Source organism: Bison bison, unplaced genomic scaffold, assembly GCF_000754665.1.
Source record: "Bison bison bison isolate TAMUID 2011002044 unplaced genomic scaffold, Bison_UMD1.0 scf7180017864383, whole genome shotgun sequence".
In the NCBI taxonomy this organism is placed as follows: domain Eukaryota; kingdom Metazoa; phylum Chordata; class Mammalia; order Artiodactyla; family Bovidae; genus Bison; species Bison bison.
The window spans coordinates 4,059,635-4,076,045 of NW_011494955.1; the positions used below are offsets into that span (position 1 = coordinate 4,059,635).

Here is a 16,411-nt window from a genome sequence, read left to right on the forward strand (position 1 = left end):
TTTCCTTCTCCAATGCATGAAAGTGAAAAGTGAAAGTGAAGTCTCTCAGTCGTGTCCGACTCTTAGCGACCCCATGGACTGTAGCCCACCAGGCTCCTCCATCCATGGGATTTTCCAGGCAAGAGTACTGGAGTGGGGTGCCATTGCTTTCTCCAGCGCACCAAAATACTTGGTTACAAAAATTCCAAAAGTTTGAAATGGCAAAGTGCAGTGTTCTTCTGGTGATTATTGAGTTATTTAATTTTTGAGCACTGAGGAGACACTTGGCAGTTATTTTCATATTTTTATGGTTTGCTAACGTTTTACTCACTTTTCAGATCATTTCCCCCCTCCAATATTTCCAGCCAATTATGTATGCTCTAGTTGTTTGACAGTGTTTTAATTGGATTTCTGTCTCTGAGTTTTTCCCGAAAAATGAATACTCAAGGATGTTTAATACTCTCACATAATTTTTAAAAAATAATTTTAATTATGGAAAGTACACATAAAATGTATCATCTTCGCCATTTTTAATATACAGTTCAAATATTTACATTGTTGTGCAACCACTACCACCATCCCTATCCAGAAGCTTCATCTTGCAAGACTGAAACTCTGTACACATTAAGCAGTAAATCCCTGTTCTCCCTTCCCCCAGATCTTACACAATTTTAAAAAGCATTTTATTTATTTATTTCTGGATCTTCATTGCTGTGCAGGCTTTCTGTAGTTGTGATGAGTGGGGGCTACTTTCTGGTTGCGGTGCATGGACTTTCATTGTGGTGTTTTCTCCTGTCGAGCACGGGCTGCAGCTCTCACAGGCTCAGTAGTTGTGGCGCACCGGCTTAGTTGCTCCGCAGCACGTGGAATCTTCTGCACAGGGGTCGAGCCTGTGTCCCCTATATTGGCAGGGAGATTCTTAACCACTGGACCACCAGGGGATGTCCCTTTCACATTTTTAAAAATAACTTATCGGACTTGTAAATTTTTCTGCTTTTTTAGGTGATAACATTTTAAGTTTTAGATTAGCCTTAGAATCTGAAATAAGTGACATGTTTGCCTTAATAATAAAAATTGATATTTTATATTACAGTAATTATGAATAGTTTTGTGTCTTTTGCCCTCAGTGCAGTACTCAGTTTTTCCCTGTTAGCTTAAATATGTTTGTATTTATAAAAAGTTCTTACATATCACCGACTGAAAATGCTTTTTCAAAAATGACTGAAAAAAAGAAAATGTCTACACAAATTGTGAACTGATTGCCAGGAAGTAATAAATAAGTAAATGGCTGAGAAGTTTTTGAACAATTTGATTTTGGAATATTTATTGGAAAATTCTGGATGCAGAATTTTTAAATGGATAGACATTTTCAAAGGAATATGTTCAGATGTAACGGATTGAAAATGAAGTAGAAATTATTTTCTGTTTTCATAGTGTGAAAAGTGGAATAGCATGCTCAGAAGTGAATATAAAGATGTAGAAGTGCCTCTAGATGCCTCAAATTACATGTGAAAAACTAGAAATGAGAAATATTGGTATTCAGCTATTTTCTATCTGGTTGGATTTGTTCAGCCTGTCTCTCTGCTCCATATTACTTTCCAGCTGATGGAAATGATCCTGAGTACTAGACATGAATGTTTCACATCTATAATTTTGGTCTTTGCATGTGTGCGCGTGTGCTCAATTGCAGTTGTGTCTGTTGTGCCCGTTGTGTCTGACTCTTTGCAACACCATGGACTGTACCCTGCTAGGTTCCTCTTGTCTGTGGAATTCTTCAGGCAGGAATACTGGAGTGGGTTGCCATTTCCTCCTCCAGAGGATCATTCTGACCCAGGGATCGAACCTGCGTCTCCTGCATTGACAGGCAGATTCTTTATCACTGCGTCATACCTAGGAGCTTAAAAAAAAAGATTTTGACCCTGTGGTTAGAGATGGGGTCTGTGACTGTATTTCAGAGGAGCAGAAAGTAGAGGAAATGGAGAAACTAATGGAGCTGTCATTGTGAAGTCTTAAAAAAGATTTTTTAATTTCCACTTCGAGTATTCTTAAGTGAAATGAAAAATGACTCTAGCTCTGATAGTGCTTATAGCATTTTAATTTATCATTCCTATATTCTGCGTTTTGCTTAAATTGTGTTTTCTTTAAAGTTCATTCTTGAGGGAGGTTTCCAGTTTCTGTTGTAAACTTTTGCACTATGATTTTTTGTAAGGGTTTTGGTTTGGAATCCTGGGATCAAATGTTAGCTATGACCTGAGGCAAGTGACAACTTTTTTTGAGCAACTTCCTACCTGTAGTTTGAGAGTGATTCTTCTGCTATTTAGGTTGTGTTAATGGTGTTTATGGAGAAGGCAATGGCACCCCACTCCAGTACTCTTGCCTGGAAAATCCTATGGATGGAGGAGCCTGGAAGGCTGCAGTCCATGGGGTCGCTGAGGGTTGGACACGACTGAGCGGCTTCACTTTCATTTTACACTTTCATGCATTGGAGAAGGAAATGGCAACCCACTCCAGTGTTCTTGCCTGGAGAATCCCAGGGATGGGGGAGCCTGCTGGGCTGGGGTCTGTGGGGTCGCACAGAGTCAGACACGACTGACGTGACTTAGCAGCAGCAGCAGCAGCAATGGTGTTTATGTGATACAGTAAACCTTGTTTGCAATACAGTCTAGGTAAAGTCTTGACAGACATTATCATTTGATCATCACAGCAAGTGTGTCATTATGTAAATTGTCCAGGATATGGCCTTCCAAATGACTGAAATTTTTACTTTCATATATTTGATATTTTTGGGAAATTTATTAAAACTATGTGATAGTAGCACTGTTTATTGCAAAAACTACTGTGTGATAGCACTGATTTAATGGAGTATTACTCAGCCATTAAAAAGAATACATTTGAATCAGTTCTAATGAGGTGGATAAAACTGGAGCCTATTATACAGAGTGAAGTAAGCCAGAAAGAAAAACACCAATATACTAACGCATATATATGGAATTTAGAAAGATGGTAACAATAACCCTGTATGCAAGACAGCAAAAGAGACACATGTATAGAACAGTCTTTTGGACTCTGTGGGAGAGGGTGAGGGTGGGATGGTTTGGGAGAATGGCATTGAAACATGTATAATATCATATGTGAAACGTATTGCCAGTCCAGGTTCAATGCATGATACAGGATGCTTGGGGCTGGTGCACTGCGATGACCCAGAGGGATGGGATGGGGAGGGAGGTGGGAGGGGAATTTAGGATAGGGAACACATGTACACCTGTGGCGGATTCATGTCAATGTATGGCAAAACCACTATAATCTTGTAATTAGCCTCCAATTAAAATAAATATTTTTATATTAAAAAAAGAGAGAGAGAGACATATATCTTTGAGTTCTATGTAATCCTAGGCTTGTTACTAATTTTCTCTGATTCTTGGTAAGGCAAAGCAGTTAATTACCTTAAAGTTTTTATACTTTGGTTATACTATTAATTGGGCAAAGAAAACTTTAAAATGAGGATGAAGACTGCAGTCTGCTAAAATACAGACTCATTTATTTAAAGAATATTTATGGCAATATTTATGGCAATATTTAAATAAATACAGTTGATAAAGTGCAAATAGACACTTTATATTTGCTCTTTTGGGGAAAAAAATTTTTTTTCCAGTGTATAGTGTGTTAGTCGCTCAGTCGTGTCCAACTCTTTGTGACCCCGTGGACTGCAGCCCACCAGGCTCCTCTGTCCATGGAATTCTCCAGGCAAGAATACTGGATTGGGTTGCCATTCCCTTCTCCAGGGGATCTTCCTGACCCAGGGATTGAACTCAGGTCTCCTGCACTGTGGGCAGATTATTTACTATCTGAACCATCAGGGAAACCCTTCTAATGTGTAAGTGTAAGTAAATGTAAGGAAAAGAAATTGGAATATCACATACTCACGCTTCCTGTCTGGTCTATTGCCTTGTCAAGACATTTGAACCAATTTTTAGCTTAGAAAATCTCTCTCTCTCTCTCTCTCTCTCTATATATATAATCATGACTGGGTCTAAATTAAAGACAGAGGAATACTTTAGATGAATATTACTAGGAGTATGGTATGAGCATAGGCAGAGAGCCAAGGATGTGAAATTAAGTTTTGTTTGGTTTATGTATTATTGAGGAAAGAGAAGAGTATTTTCTGTGTCAGGACGGAAAAGTCAGAAGTAATCCAGGGTTTATGTAGTGTAGATTTGGGCAATATCTTCATACCACTGGATGCTACAAACTACAAAACAAGTAAAATTGGCCATACCTCCCGTTTTGACCTGAACAGTCATAGTGTACACCTGTTTTCTGGAACAGCTGTCCCATTTTATTCTCAAAAATGTCCTGGTTTGTATGATAATTTTTTTCAGAAGAGATTAGAGGCTCACTGTGTGCTTGTTGGCAAGTTTTTTCTCCCATATCATTAAAAAGCCAAGATAGTGTACTAGGTTGGTATCAAAGAGTTTGTTGTTGAAGGCATTGAGAATTACAGTTGAGCTAGCTAAGGGAAATAGGGTTATTCTATTCTTTTGAGTTGGAGGAAGGAAAAAAATAGGAGGGCAGTGACTGAGTAATAATGATAAGATACAGTTACATGAAAGAGTGCATAAAAGAATGGTTAAGAACATGGATTCTGGGGCCAGGCTGCCTGCTCAAGTTAGACAGCTTTCTAGTGTGACCTTGTACACGTTGTTTAACACATGCTTCTCAGTTTCCTTATCTGTAAATTCACGATAATGTTAAAGTATGAGATAATATCGTACTTATTCTCTATCTCAAAGAGTTGTTAAGAGGATTGACAGTCAAAGTAAAGCACTGAGTGTCTGGTACACAATAAATTTGTGAGTTTTCTTTCACATATTACTTATGAAAGATAAGTCTCATTTCGGTTTCCATAACAGATGGTTTGCTGACTTGACTGTACACACTAGAGATTAAAAGTTATCCTTTTTTGAAAAGGATTATTTTGATATTTGAATTTTGAGGGTTTTTTGAGCTCATTTGTATAATTAGCTGTTGGCTTTATAAGATGACCAATTTGAAGTAAAATGACTTGGTATTTTGTTGTGGTTCAGTTGCTCAGTTGTGTCTGACTCTTTGCAAACACATGGACTGCAGCACGCCAGGCTTCCCTGTCCTTCGCCATCTCCTGGAGTTTGCTCAAACTCATGTCCATTGAGTTGGTGATGCCATCCAATCATCTTGTCTTCTGTCATCTCTGCTTTCTCCTGCCTTCGATCTTTCCCAGCATCAGGGTCTTTTCTAGTGAGTCAGCTCTTCACATCAGGTAGCCAAAGTATTGGAGTTTCAGCTTCAGCATCAGTCCTTCCAATGAATATTCAGGATTGATTTCCTTTAGGATTGACAGGTTTGATCTCCTTGCAGTCCAAGGGACTCTCAAGAGTCTTCTCCAGCATCACAGTTCAAAGGCATCAGTTCTTTGGCACTCAGCCTTCTTTATAGTCCAACTCTCACATCCATATATGACTACTGGAAAACCCATAGCTTTGACTAGAGGGACCTTTGTTGGCAAAGTAATGTGTCTGCTTTATTTAATATGCTGTGTAGGTTGGTCATAGCTTTTCTTCCAAGGAGTAAGCGTCTTTTAATTTCATGGCTTCAGTCACCATCTGCAGTGATTTTGGAGTCCAAGAAAATAAAGTCTGTCATTGTTTCCATTGTTTCCCCATCTATTTGCCAAGAAGTGATGCCATGATCTTCATTTTTTGAATGTTGAGTTTTAAGCCAGCTTTTTCACTCTCCTCTTTCTCTTTCATCAAGAGGCTCTTTAGTTCCTTTTTGCTGTCTGCCATAAGAGTAGTGTCATCTGCCTATCTGAGGTTATTGGTGTTTCTCCTAGCAGTCTTGATTCCAGCTTGTGCTTCATCCAGTCCAGCATTTCTCATGATGTACTCTGCATGTGAGTTATATAAGCAGAGTGACAGTGTACAGCATTGACGTACTCCTTTCCTACTGTGGAACCAGTCCACTGTTCCATGTCTGGGTCTGACTGTTGCTTCGTGACCTGCATACAGGTTTCTCAGGAGGCAGGTAAGGTGGTCTAGTATTCCCATCTCTTGAAGAATTTTCCACAGTTTATGTGATCCACACAATCAAAGGCTTTAGCGTAGTCATTGAAGCAGAAGTAGATGTTTTTCTGGAATTCTCTTGCTTTTTCTATGATCCAGAGGATGTTGGCAATTTGATCTTTCGTTTCTCTGCCTTTCCTAAATCCAGCTTGAACATCTGGAAGTTTTTGGTTTACATACTGTTAAAGCCTCGCTTGGAGAATTTTGAGCGTTACTTTCCTAGCATGTGAGATGAGTGCAATTGTGTGGTAGTTTGAACATTCTTTGGCATTGCCTTCTTTATTTTGATGATTATTTAAATGCTAAATACCTATCAATTGGGTTCCTAATCTTTAACAATAAAGTGGTACATTAACCTCAGTAGAACTTTCTTTAGGTAGTCTGTTTGATTATATATTAGAGCAATCCATGACTCCAAAAATTAAGCGGGTAATCTGTGGCAGCCTCTTTTTTTTTTTTTTTTAAAGCAATCATCATCTGTCATCTGACTAAAGTAGTGAGAATTTAGGGAACTTATCTTTTCCTCTGATAGTGGAGGACCAGCAGTTATAGCTTTGTTGATGAATAAACTTAAGGTTTTCTTCTGGGTGTGGAATAAGTGAATCCTGATTTTTGACAACTTGGCACATGACTTAGGGTGGTCCAGTTCCCTTGCTGTTCAAAGTGTGAGCCTCAGCAAACTTCTTTACCCAGGACTTGTTAGAATACAAACTCTCTGTCCTATCTCTGAACTGCTGAATCAGAATCTTCCTTTTTCTCAAGATCCCTAGATGATTCTTACAAGCACTACAGTTTAAGAAACTCGCATGTAGCATATAAATTTTATTGTTGATCTCCTGTTCAGGGTGCTAGAGAAGAGTAAACCATAGATGAGGTCACTGCCATGGTGGAGCTTGCAGACGAAATAATTCAAGTTAGAATAAGTGCTTTGTTATAAGGGGTAAATTTTATTGCGCAGACTACCATTTTTCTTTTTTTTCAAACTGGAAGTTAGTTATTCCATGGCCCTAAGATACAGATCATTGCAGAGCTCAATTGACTTCTGCCCTGAGTACTCTAGTTCTTAATCTGGTAGCTCTTTTTCTGTATCCATTTCTTCTGTATTGTTACCCACTCTTAACTTGCCTTTGGGCCAGGGACTGTTTGACTTGGTAAGGAGATGTGCAGTATTCCTTGATTAGTGTAACTGTTTGTCTTAAAGTTTTCTCTGAGGCACTGTAGTATAGAGGCTAAGAGCCACCTTGGTGTAGTGGCACTCTCCGGACAGCCTAGGTTCACATTCTGGCTCTGTCTTTATTAGCTATATAACCCTGGGTGGATTCAGATCAGGTCAGATCAGTTGCTCAGTCGTGTCCAACTCTTTGCGACCCCATGAATTGCAGCACGCCAGGCCTCCCTTACATTTAGGTAAAGTTTTTCTGTATCTGCAAAATGTAGATGATAAAATTTAATGTAGTTGTTATGAAGATGAATTCAGTGTTTCATAAAGGCTAACTATCCTTCCTTGTGAGAAGGGTGAAAATTTCCCAGTTTTCATTTTTATTTTTTATAAAATGCCCTAAGCTTATTCTAATAGGACTTTGAAGTTCATGCTGGATGAAATGACAGGTGTTTGTTTTGTCTTTTTTTTTTTTTTGGTCACCTGTGCAGCTTGTAGGATCTTAGTTCCCTGACTAGCGATTGAACCCATCCGCCTAGCTGTGGAAGCACAGACTTGTAACTGCTGGAATTCTCTTTTTTTTAAATGTACTTGTAGTTTTGTGGTCCTCTCAATACTGGAGATGTAAAAATTAAACCTAGGTGATTGATCTGCCATGAGGCAAATAAGTTTAATCATTCTATTTACTTTATTTCTGTTTTTCAGCATTTGTAGGGTTAAGTGGCATGGGATTTCTGTTTCTGATAGTAAATAGGTAAGTAAAACAAATCTATGTTTTGACCAAACATATGTGGTCAGATCTGTGTATGACCACAGAGATGGTTTTGCCATATTTATGGTGATTTTTTCCCTAACTCTTGGTTCTATTACCTTAAAACTGCTTTCTTCTGACCAGAGGGTATCATTTTGCCAAGAAATTGATGTTTCCCTTTTTCTTTTCATTTGTATCTTTCCCTGGATAGGAACTAGCATAAGATGGGTCAGTGATGAAGACTGCTTTTGGCTTATTCAGTAATGACATATATTGCTTAGAAATAGAGGTGTTGATCTGTTAGTTTTACAAACTGACAGTTTGAATATTTTGTGGTGGTTTGTGAGTATGTGTGTGCTTATGTGCTGCATATATGTATGTTGGCAGATAGTTTCAGCATGCAATTAGATAATTTACATCCTTTAATAGATGTTTTATATAACTGTGTAGCCTCACAGGCTTATTTCTAGTTCTGTGGGAGAGATAAGGATTTTTATGGAGTTCTTTGTTAAACCTTAGTCAAAAGATGAGTCAAAGGTGTGGTTATCTAGAATTTAAATGGAAAAATAAGTCTTTGTTCTTGTTTAACTGATTTGTCAGATTCATTATTGTGTCATTTTAAAGATTATTTGTTATAGAAAGACACATCAACTTGTTTTTTTGATGGACATTGTCAGTTTCCAAATTTTCTTTATGTTGAGTAATTCTATAAAGAACATTCTTGTGTGTGAAGCTCTTAGACTAACATTTACTGTGGTAGCTCATATGGTGAATGTTTTAAAAGTTTTTCACATCAGTATTGACAGAATGCTTTACATAGGTGTTGCAGATATATATTTTTTTAAACTGTGATGCATGGCATGCAGGATCCCCAACCAGGATCAAACTTGCACTTCTGCAGTGGAAGCACACAGGCCTAACCAGTGGACCACCAGGGAGTTCCCTAAAATTCACATTTTGTGATGATTATTCCCGCTTATTTTAGTACACCTTCCGTGTTTGGCAGATCTTTTACTAGTTTGCAGTTAATAGTGACCTTCCAGACCTTTTCTGTTTTTACATACTAATATGCTTATCTGTACAATGATTTTATGTGTTTGTTAATATAAATTTAAAAATGCTTATTGTTTTGCAACTTGAATTTTTTCTTATAGTATTCTGTGTTATGAAATATATTGCGTTTTATTTAACCATTTGTCTAGAAAACCACCATTTAGGTGGTTTTCAGTCTTTCACTAATGGGATCAGTGTTGCAATATACATTCTTATATATGTCTTCTTGTGTACATTAATGGCTTTTTGAGTGTACTGTTAAACTAGGCTGGTGAAAAATATAAATATGCCCAGGTGTACTGCCATCTATATGCCATAGACCTCACACTTTGGTTATTCTTGGCACCATTAGCAAGGGAAACATCAGATTTATGGGTAGTATATTGCTGAAAGGCATCTAGTTAATTATTTTGAGTGATTATTAAATGCTTAATGAACTAGTACATCTCATCAGTAAGTAAAAGGTAAGTTTTTAAAATCATAGTTCCCCAATATTGTGTATTTATTTATAAATAAGTATATATGGGACAATATATTAATATCTTATATGTTAAATATTAGTCTTAATCTCTCTGTCATATTTGGGGTCTCCCAGTTCTTGAATAGCTTTCCATATTTGCAGAAAGGCCTACATAATGAGTTAGGCCTCTCCAGTGAATGTACTAGTCAAAACTCAAATTCCAGGATTCCCTTATACCTAGATGGATGCAGGCATGTTACTAAGAGCTGCTAGTCAGACCACACCTACAGGTGTCTTCTACTTGAAAAAATATATAGTGCAGGGAAATGAGGGTTCTATTCTTAACTTCCATTTTGTAGTCAGGAGTGGCAGTAGAGGTGGGCAGCTTTAAGTAGAGTTAATAGTTGCAAGGTTGAGTTCCTGATGGAGAAGTAACATTGGTATTGGTAATAATAAAAGTTGTAATGGATTTGACTTTTGGCATTTACCACTTGGTGGTGGCATGGATAGTGATTTCCTCATCAAGCCACTTCAGCAACATTGAGTGAGATTACCTTTGCATCTAATTTTTCAGCCTTTCCAATGACAGTGACACTACCTTTTATTTACTTTGCTGTCTAATTTATCCAGAGTGGATTCTGAATACTAATAAGCATGCACTGTTCGCATTATGCATAGGGGCAAATGTAAAGATGACTTGCTTTCTAAAATTGCTACCTAAAGAAAAATAAAAATGAAATTGCTACCTAGAGGTGTATTTTGTTTGTTTTTGATATTTTTGCCACACCATTCAACTGGTGAGATCCCAGTTCCCTGACTAGGCATTGAACCTGTGCCCCTTGCAGGGGAAGCACAGAGTTCCAACTACTGGACTACCAGGGAATTAGAGATTTATCTTAGTTCCTGGGCCAGAGATTGAACCTATACTGCTTGCTGTGGAAGAAGTATTCAGTCTTAACTGTCAGGAAGGTTTCATGGAATTATTTTTAATACAGTTTTTGTTTATTTATTATTTATTTATGGCTGTGCTGGACCTTTGTTGCTGCGCGGGCTTTTCTCTAGTTGTGGTGCATTTGCTTCTCCTTGCGGTGGCTCCTCCTGTTGCAGAGCACAGACTCTAGGGCACTCAGACTTCAGTAGCTGTGGCATGTGGGCTCAGTAGTTGTGCCTCTACAGGCTCAGTAGCTGTGGCACATAGGCCTAGTTGCTCTGTGACACGTGGGATATTCCCAGATCAGGGATCGAACCAATGTCTCCTGCATTGGTGGGCGGATTGTTTACCACTGAGCCACCAGGGAAGCCCTCCATAGAGGTTTTTAAAAATTATCTGTGTACCTGTCCTGTTGGGGCTAGCTGGTGGTACTGTAAAGAAATTCATTGTTCTTTTCCCTGAGCTAATTATGATATGAAACAGCTGTCAATTAACATCTCTAGGCTAAGATGTTGCTTGGGTTATTTATATTTGGTGCTACTTCAAAGATCCTTTTGCTCCCTTGCTAGGTTTGACATTTGTTATTGGTTTTGACGTTTATTGTGAAAGCCTTTGTCAGACGTGAAATCATAAGCCAAGAAGCACTCCAATAAAAGGCTTCTATTTTAAACAGGCATATGAGAAAAAGGAAGATTGTATCAACTCTGATTTTCTGTCACTTCAGAAGGGTAAATACAGTGTCTAAACATTAATTTCTTTTTTTTGCACCTGTGTCTTTACTATTCCATTCAAATAGACAGTTGAAGGTCTGCTCTCAGCCTGGTTTATTTTAATAGCTGAAATAGTAGAGGATGACCCAGCTTCTACCTTTTTTGATTGAGCCCACTGCCTTGTTGTAAAAAACACTTAATAAACTATTACAGTGGTAACAAATTAGAAGTATGTACAAATAACAAGAGGGAAAGAGAAGTAGTGACCAAGACAAAGTTTGGTGTCCAAGGTTTGCAAAAACTATAAGGAGTTTTGGTAGCGCAGCCATTACATTTTTTAAAACAAGAAAGCTGAGATCAGTGACTGCATAATTACTAGGTGGCAGAGTAAAGTTAATTTTTGTCTGTTATACCATAGTTGACTTTTAATTGTTGGAATTCCTCTTCAATTTAGCTGTAAAGTACCAATATTAGTACTTTCTTCTTCTCTCTGTTTTTTTTTTTTTTTAAGATTTATTTTTGGCTGTTCTGAGTCTTGGTTGCTGTACACAGGCTTTTTCTAGTTGCGGTGAATGGGGCCTGTTACTCGCTGTGGTGCCAGGGCTTCTCATCGCAGTGGCTTTGGTAGTTGCGGCTTGTAGGCTCTAGACCATGGGCTCAGTAGTTGTGGGACATGGGTTTAGTTGCCCCTTGGCTTGTGGGACCTTCCTGGACTAGGGAATGAACCCAAGTCTCTTGCATTGGCAAATGGATTCTTTACCACTAGCGCCACCTGGGAAGCTCTGAAACTTCAAACTTAATTATATCTGACCCCGTCTACCCCAAGCCTGCAGGCATGGTTGTGTTATGCTGATGTGTGTGCTCAGTTCTGTCTGACTCTGCAACCCCATGGACTGTAGCCCACCAGGCTCGTCTGTGGACTTCTCCGGGCAAGAATACTGGAGTGGGTTGCTATTTCCAGTTTGTTTGGCTGCATTGGGTCTTACCTGCGCCACACAGGATCTTTCACTGAAACACACAGCACCCTAAGGGAAAAAACAAGCTTTATCAGAGAAAAAGAAAACTGGTCAGCTTTAGTCTTGGCTCTGGCTTGGTGGAAAGAGGGGTCTTATATTAACCACAAATCCTCTTTGATGCAAGGTGGGGCTGAAATTCCCACTACTTGTTGTTCTCCAAAAACCCATATTGAAAACTTTAAGTCATGGGAAGTCCCCCCGTGGTCCAGTGGCTAAGAATCCATGATCCCAATGCAGGGGCCCTGGGTTTGATCCCTGGTCAGGTGACTAGCTTCCACTTGGCACAACTAAGACCCAGCACAGCCAGATAGATAGATTTTAAAGAACAATTTATGTGATACCAGATTGATAGTCTTACTGTGTGGTCATCCAACAGAAAGAAAACAAATCCTCTCCTGAAGAGCACATTTTAAACAACCTTTAAAATTCCCACGAATAAAGTTTCAAGGAAAACGAGTGTGCGGAACAAAATCATAAAACACATGTCATAATGAACATGGTTTAGCATTAAAAAAAACAGATCTCAGCAGAAACTCAAACCCTTTGATTTTGGATATTACACGTACTGGAATGATCAGATACAGACTATATAATTAGAATGTTTAAAAGAAGGAAGCTACTGGAAATTCCCTGGTGGTCCAGTGATTAGGACTCTGAGCTTTCACTGCAACAGGCCCGGGTTCAATCTGGTTGTGGTGGGATGGCCAGAAAAAGAAGGAAGGTACTGAAAGGATTGGAGGAGAAGATGGCCACCCACTCCATCATTCTTGTCTGCAAAATTCTGTGGACAGAGGAGATAGCTGCAGTTCATGGGATTGCAAAGAATTGGACACAATTGAGCAGCTGAGTGCACACACACACTGAAAGGATGGTCAGAAAACAAAACATTGATCGGATAGATTTGAGGAAAGAACCAAAAGGAACTTCTGAAATGAAAATGTAGAAGGAACTTAGAGACTTACTGTACAAGTTGAATGCATTTTAGAATCAGCTGAAGAGAGAATTGATGAACTGGCAGAAAGATCTCAAATTGCTCAGAATATAATCTCTCAGGAAGACAAAGATGTAGGAAATAAGAAAGAAAGATTGATACAAAGAGAGGTGGGATACAGGATTAGAAGGTATAGAATATTTTATCGGCATTCCAGAGGAAGTAATAGAGAAGTTGGTGGAGAGCAAATTTGAAGAGGTAAATGACTGAATATTGTGCAGAATTGATGAAAGATGCATCAGATTTCAAAGAGTTCAGTGAACTCCAAGTAGAATAATAAAGAATTCCACACTTAGGCTTATGATTGCAAAACACCATTGACAAGGGTTAAGCACCAGAGTTGAAAGAGAGATTAGGAATGACAGCTAGACTAGTGACTGAATTCTAATCCGTCATTAGTGCAAAACAGAAGGCAGTGGGGCAGTGGCTAAGACTCCATGCTCCCAATACAGCGGCCCTGGGTTCGATCCCTAGTCTTTAATGTGCAGAAGAGGAATTATGTGCCTAGAGAGATTTCTGTATACAGCAAAAGTAGAAGATAGAAATAAAGGTATTTTTTGAGAAACCACAACTGGAGAGTTTACTAAAAAAAAAAAAGTTCTGAATGATGTTCTTGGGGAAGAAGGAAAATGATCCAGAAGAAACGTCTGAAATGCAAAAAAAGAATGATGATCAAAGATAGTTGGTCAAAACTTATAGAAATTTAAATAAACATTGAGTATATGTTACATACATGCAGGCACAAAGGGCACAAAATTATCTTTGATGATAATGCACTAGCAGGGAATTCCCAACTGACATTTATGCTCTGATTTGAAAAATCCTTAATGGATGTAATAAATCTTTTTTAGTTTCATATTTTTTATGACTTAGACTTAAGGCAACATTTTTTTAAAATTATTTTTTAATTGAAGAATAATTGCTTTACAGAATTTTGTTGTTTGCTGTCAGACATCAACAAGGCAACATTTTAGTGAATGCTTTGATTTTTTTTTTAATTTATTATTTATTTGCTCCAGGTCTTAGTTGAGGCACTTGGGATCTTTGATCCTCACTGCAGCATGTGGGGTCTTTAGTTGTGGCATGTAGAATCTAGCTCCCCAACCACGGATTAAACTCAGGCCGCTGCACTAGGAGCGCAAAGCCTTAACCACCAGAGAAGTCCTGTGAATGATTTATTAATGAAATGCTTTATGAAGGAAAAATACCCCTGACCTAGTTTTTGTAGCAGATCGTATTTCCTCCTAGCCCATGTCCACATGTTTATGTGATTTTTTACAATTGTAATAATCTGTGACTTGTAATCATTGTAGGTTAATACGGACTGCATACTTAATCTCTGTATTTCTTTAGTTGGATATGTTATTTCTCATATGATAGGATAACATGTAAGAGGGAAATATCAGTACTTACGGATTGTCTTAAGAAGTCAGTGAGTTCATAGATGTGTTCAGTATAGCACCTAGCTCAGAGAATTGCTTAACATGTTTGCTTTTGTTACTGTGGTGGAGATGTTTTTTCTCTTCCATTGTGTGAAATCACTTTCCATTTTGATATTTTTCACAATTTATCAATACAATATTTGACGTGTCATGGTTTAATAGATAGCAATTTTTTGTGATGTATTAATACCCCCCTTTAGATTTAATAAATGTGGTAGTGTATCTTTACAGCTTTGTTGAGGTGTTTCTTTTTTATTTATTTATTATTTATTTTATTTATTTTTGACTGTTCTTGAGTTTTCACTGCTGCACAGACTCTGGTTGTGGTGAGAGGAAGCTAGTCTCTAGCTGCAGGGCCCCGGCTTGCTTTGCATTGCAGTGCTTGTCTTGTTGTAGTCTCTAGCTGCAGGGCCCCGGCTCGCATTGCAGCGCTTGTCGTGTTGCAGAGCACTGGCCTCAGGGCTTGTGGGCTCAGTACTTGCGGGCTCCCGTGCTCGAGAGCACAGGCTCAGTAGTCGTGGCCCTTGGGCTTAGTTGCTCCTCAGCGTGGGATCTTCCCAGATCAGGAGTCAAACCTGTGTCTCCTGCCTTGGCAGGCAGATTCTTTACCACTGAACCACCAGGAAAGCTCTGTGGGTTTTTTTTGACTTGTCCACATGGCTTGGGGAATGTCAGTTTCCTGACCAGGGATTGAACCTGGGCCCTGGCGGTGAACGAAACGTGCCAAGTCCTAACCACTAGACTGCCAGGGGATTCCCTCTTTATAACTTTGAGTGGTTGTGTAACTCACTTTATCTAGCGAGTGTGTTTTAATTTCCTGTTTTGCTCCTTTGTTTGACTTTGAGTTATTTACATTTCTTGGCTCTTATAAATAATACTAGAATGTGGGAAGCCAAGTTGCACCATTTTATAGTCTTCAGTGTAATAATGAGTTTGAAAATTTTATGCCAAGGTAGGAATTATTTTTAAGTGCTTTGCTAATCTAATAAGCATAAAATGGTACTTTATTTTCCTATTTGTGTGCATTTGTGAGGTTTTTTTAGAATTTTATTTTCCTAGTCTTTATTTTCAGTTTTTTGTTGTTGTTTGTTGCAGTTTTGTGTTATTCTGTAATCAGCCATTCTCCTTGTGATTTGTATTTGCTTCTTTAAAGCTAATTTTCTGTGACATAAATTTACATTTATGTAAATAGTTAACTTTGAACATACCTCACAGTTATTTTGATTAATGCATTAGTGTTTGCAAAGTATTCTTTTGAGGGTAAGACAGCCAAATTACTTTTATTCAAAACAAACATGCTTCGTAAAAAAGAATATGGAGTATTTATACGTATCAATTGCTTTTCATTGTTAATATTTAGTTCTTAAAATAAGGAATTCTTTTTTTTTAAGCAGACCACCTTGGGCCTCTTTGTTTGTTTGGCTGCATTGGGTCTTAGCTGCGCCTCGCAAGGTCTTTCACTGCATCGCTCAGACTCTAGTTGCGGCTTGTGGGCTCTCAAGTTGTGGCCCGAGGCTTAGTTGCCCCACGGCGTGTGGGATTCCAGTTCCCCCATCAGGGATTGAACCCCTGTCCCCTTACATTGCATGGTGGATTCTTAACCATTGGACCACCAGGGAAGTCTCTAAAATAGGGAATTCTTACCTCAATTTATAGTTGAGAAAATTGAGTTAAGAAATTTCCCCACAATCACACGATTGTTAATGTTAGAGGTGGGTTTTGCATATGTGATTCTAGAGCCTCAGCTCTTGCATGTGGTTGTCTATAGTTGTTACCTGTTTTGCTTTACTAAAGCCGCAGCCGTTCTATTAGTTAAGGGTA

General features: G+C 38.5%; 1 protein-coding gene across 6 annotated transcripts in view; it reads left to right on the forward strand.

Annotated features, from left to right (window-relative positions):
- The window catches only part of LARP4 (La ribonucleoprotein domain family, member 4), a 69,692-nt gene that overhangs the window by 3,907 nt on the left and 49,374 nt on the right, over window positions 1–16,411 (forward strand). For 2 of the 6 annotated variants that reach the window (XM_010857810.1, XM_010857811.1), the window contains one exon: window positions 7,942–7,990. The exons of the other annotated variants lie outside the window; for them this stretch is intronic. The gene's annotated coding sequence lies outside the window, so the exon portion shown is untranslated. The remainder of the gene's footprint in view (window positions 1–7,941; window positions 7,991–16,411) is intronic. 6 annotated transcript variants of the gene reach the window in all.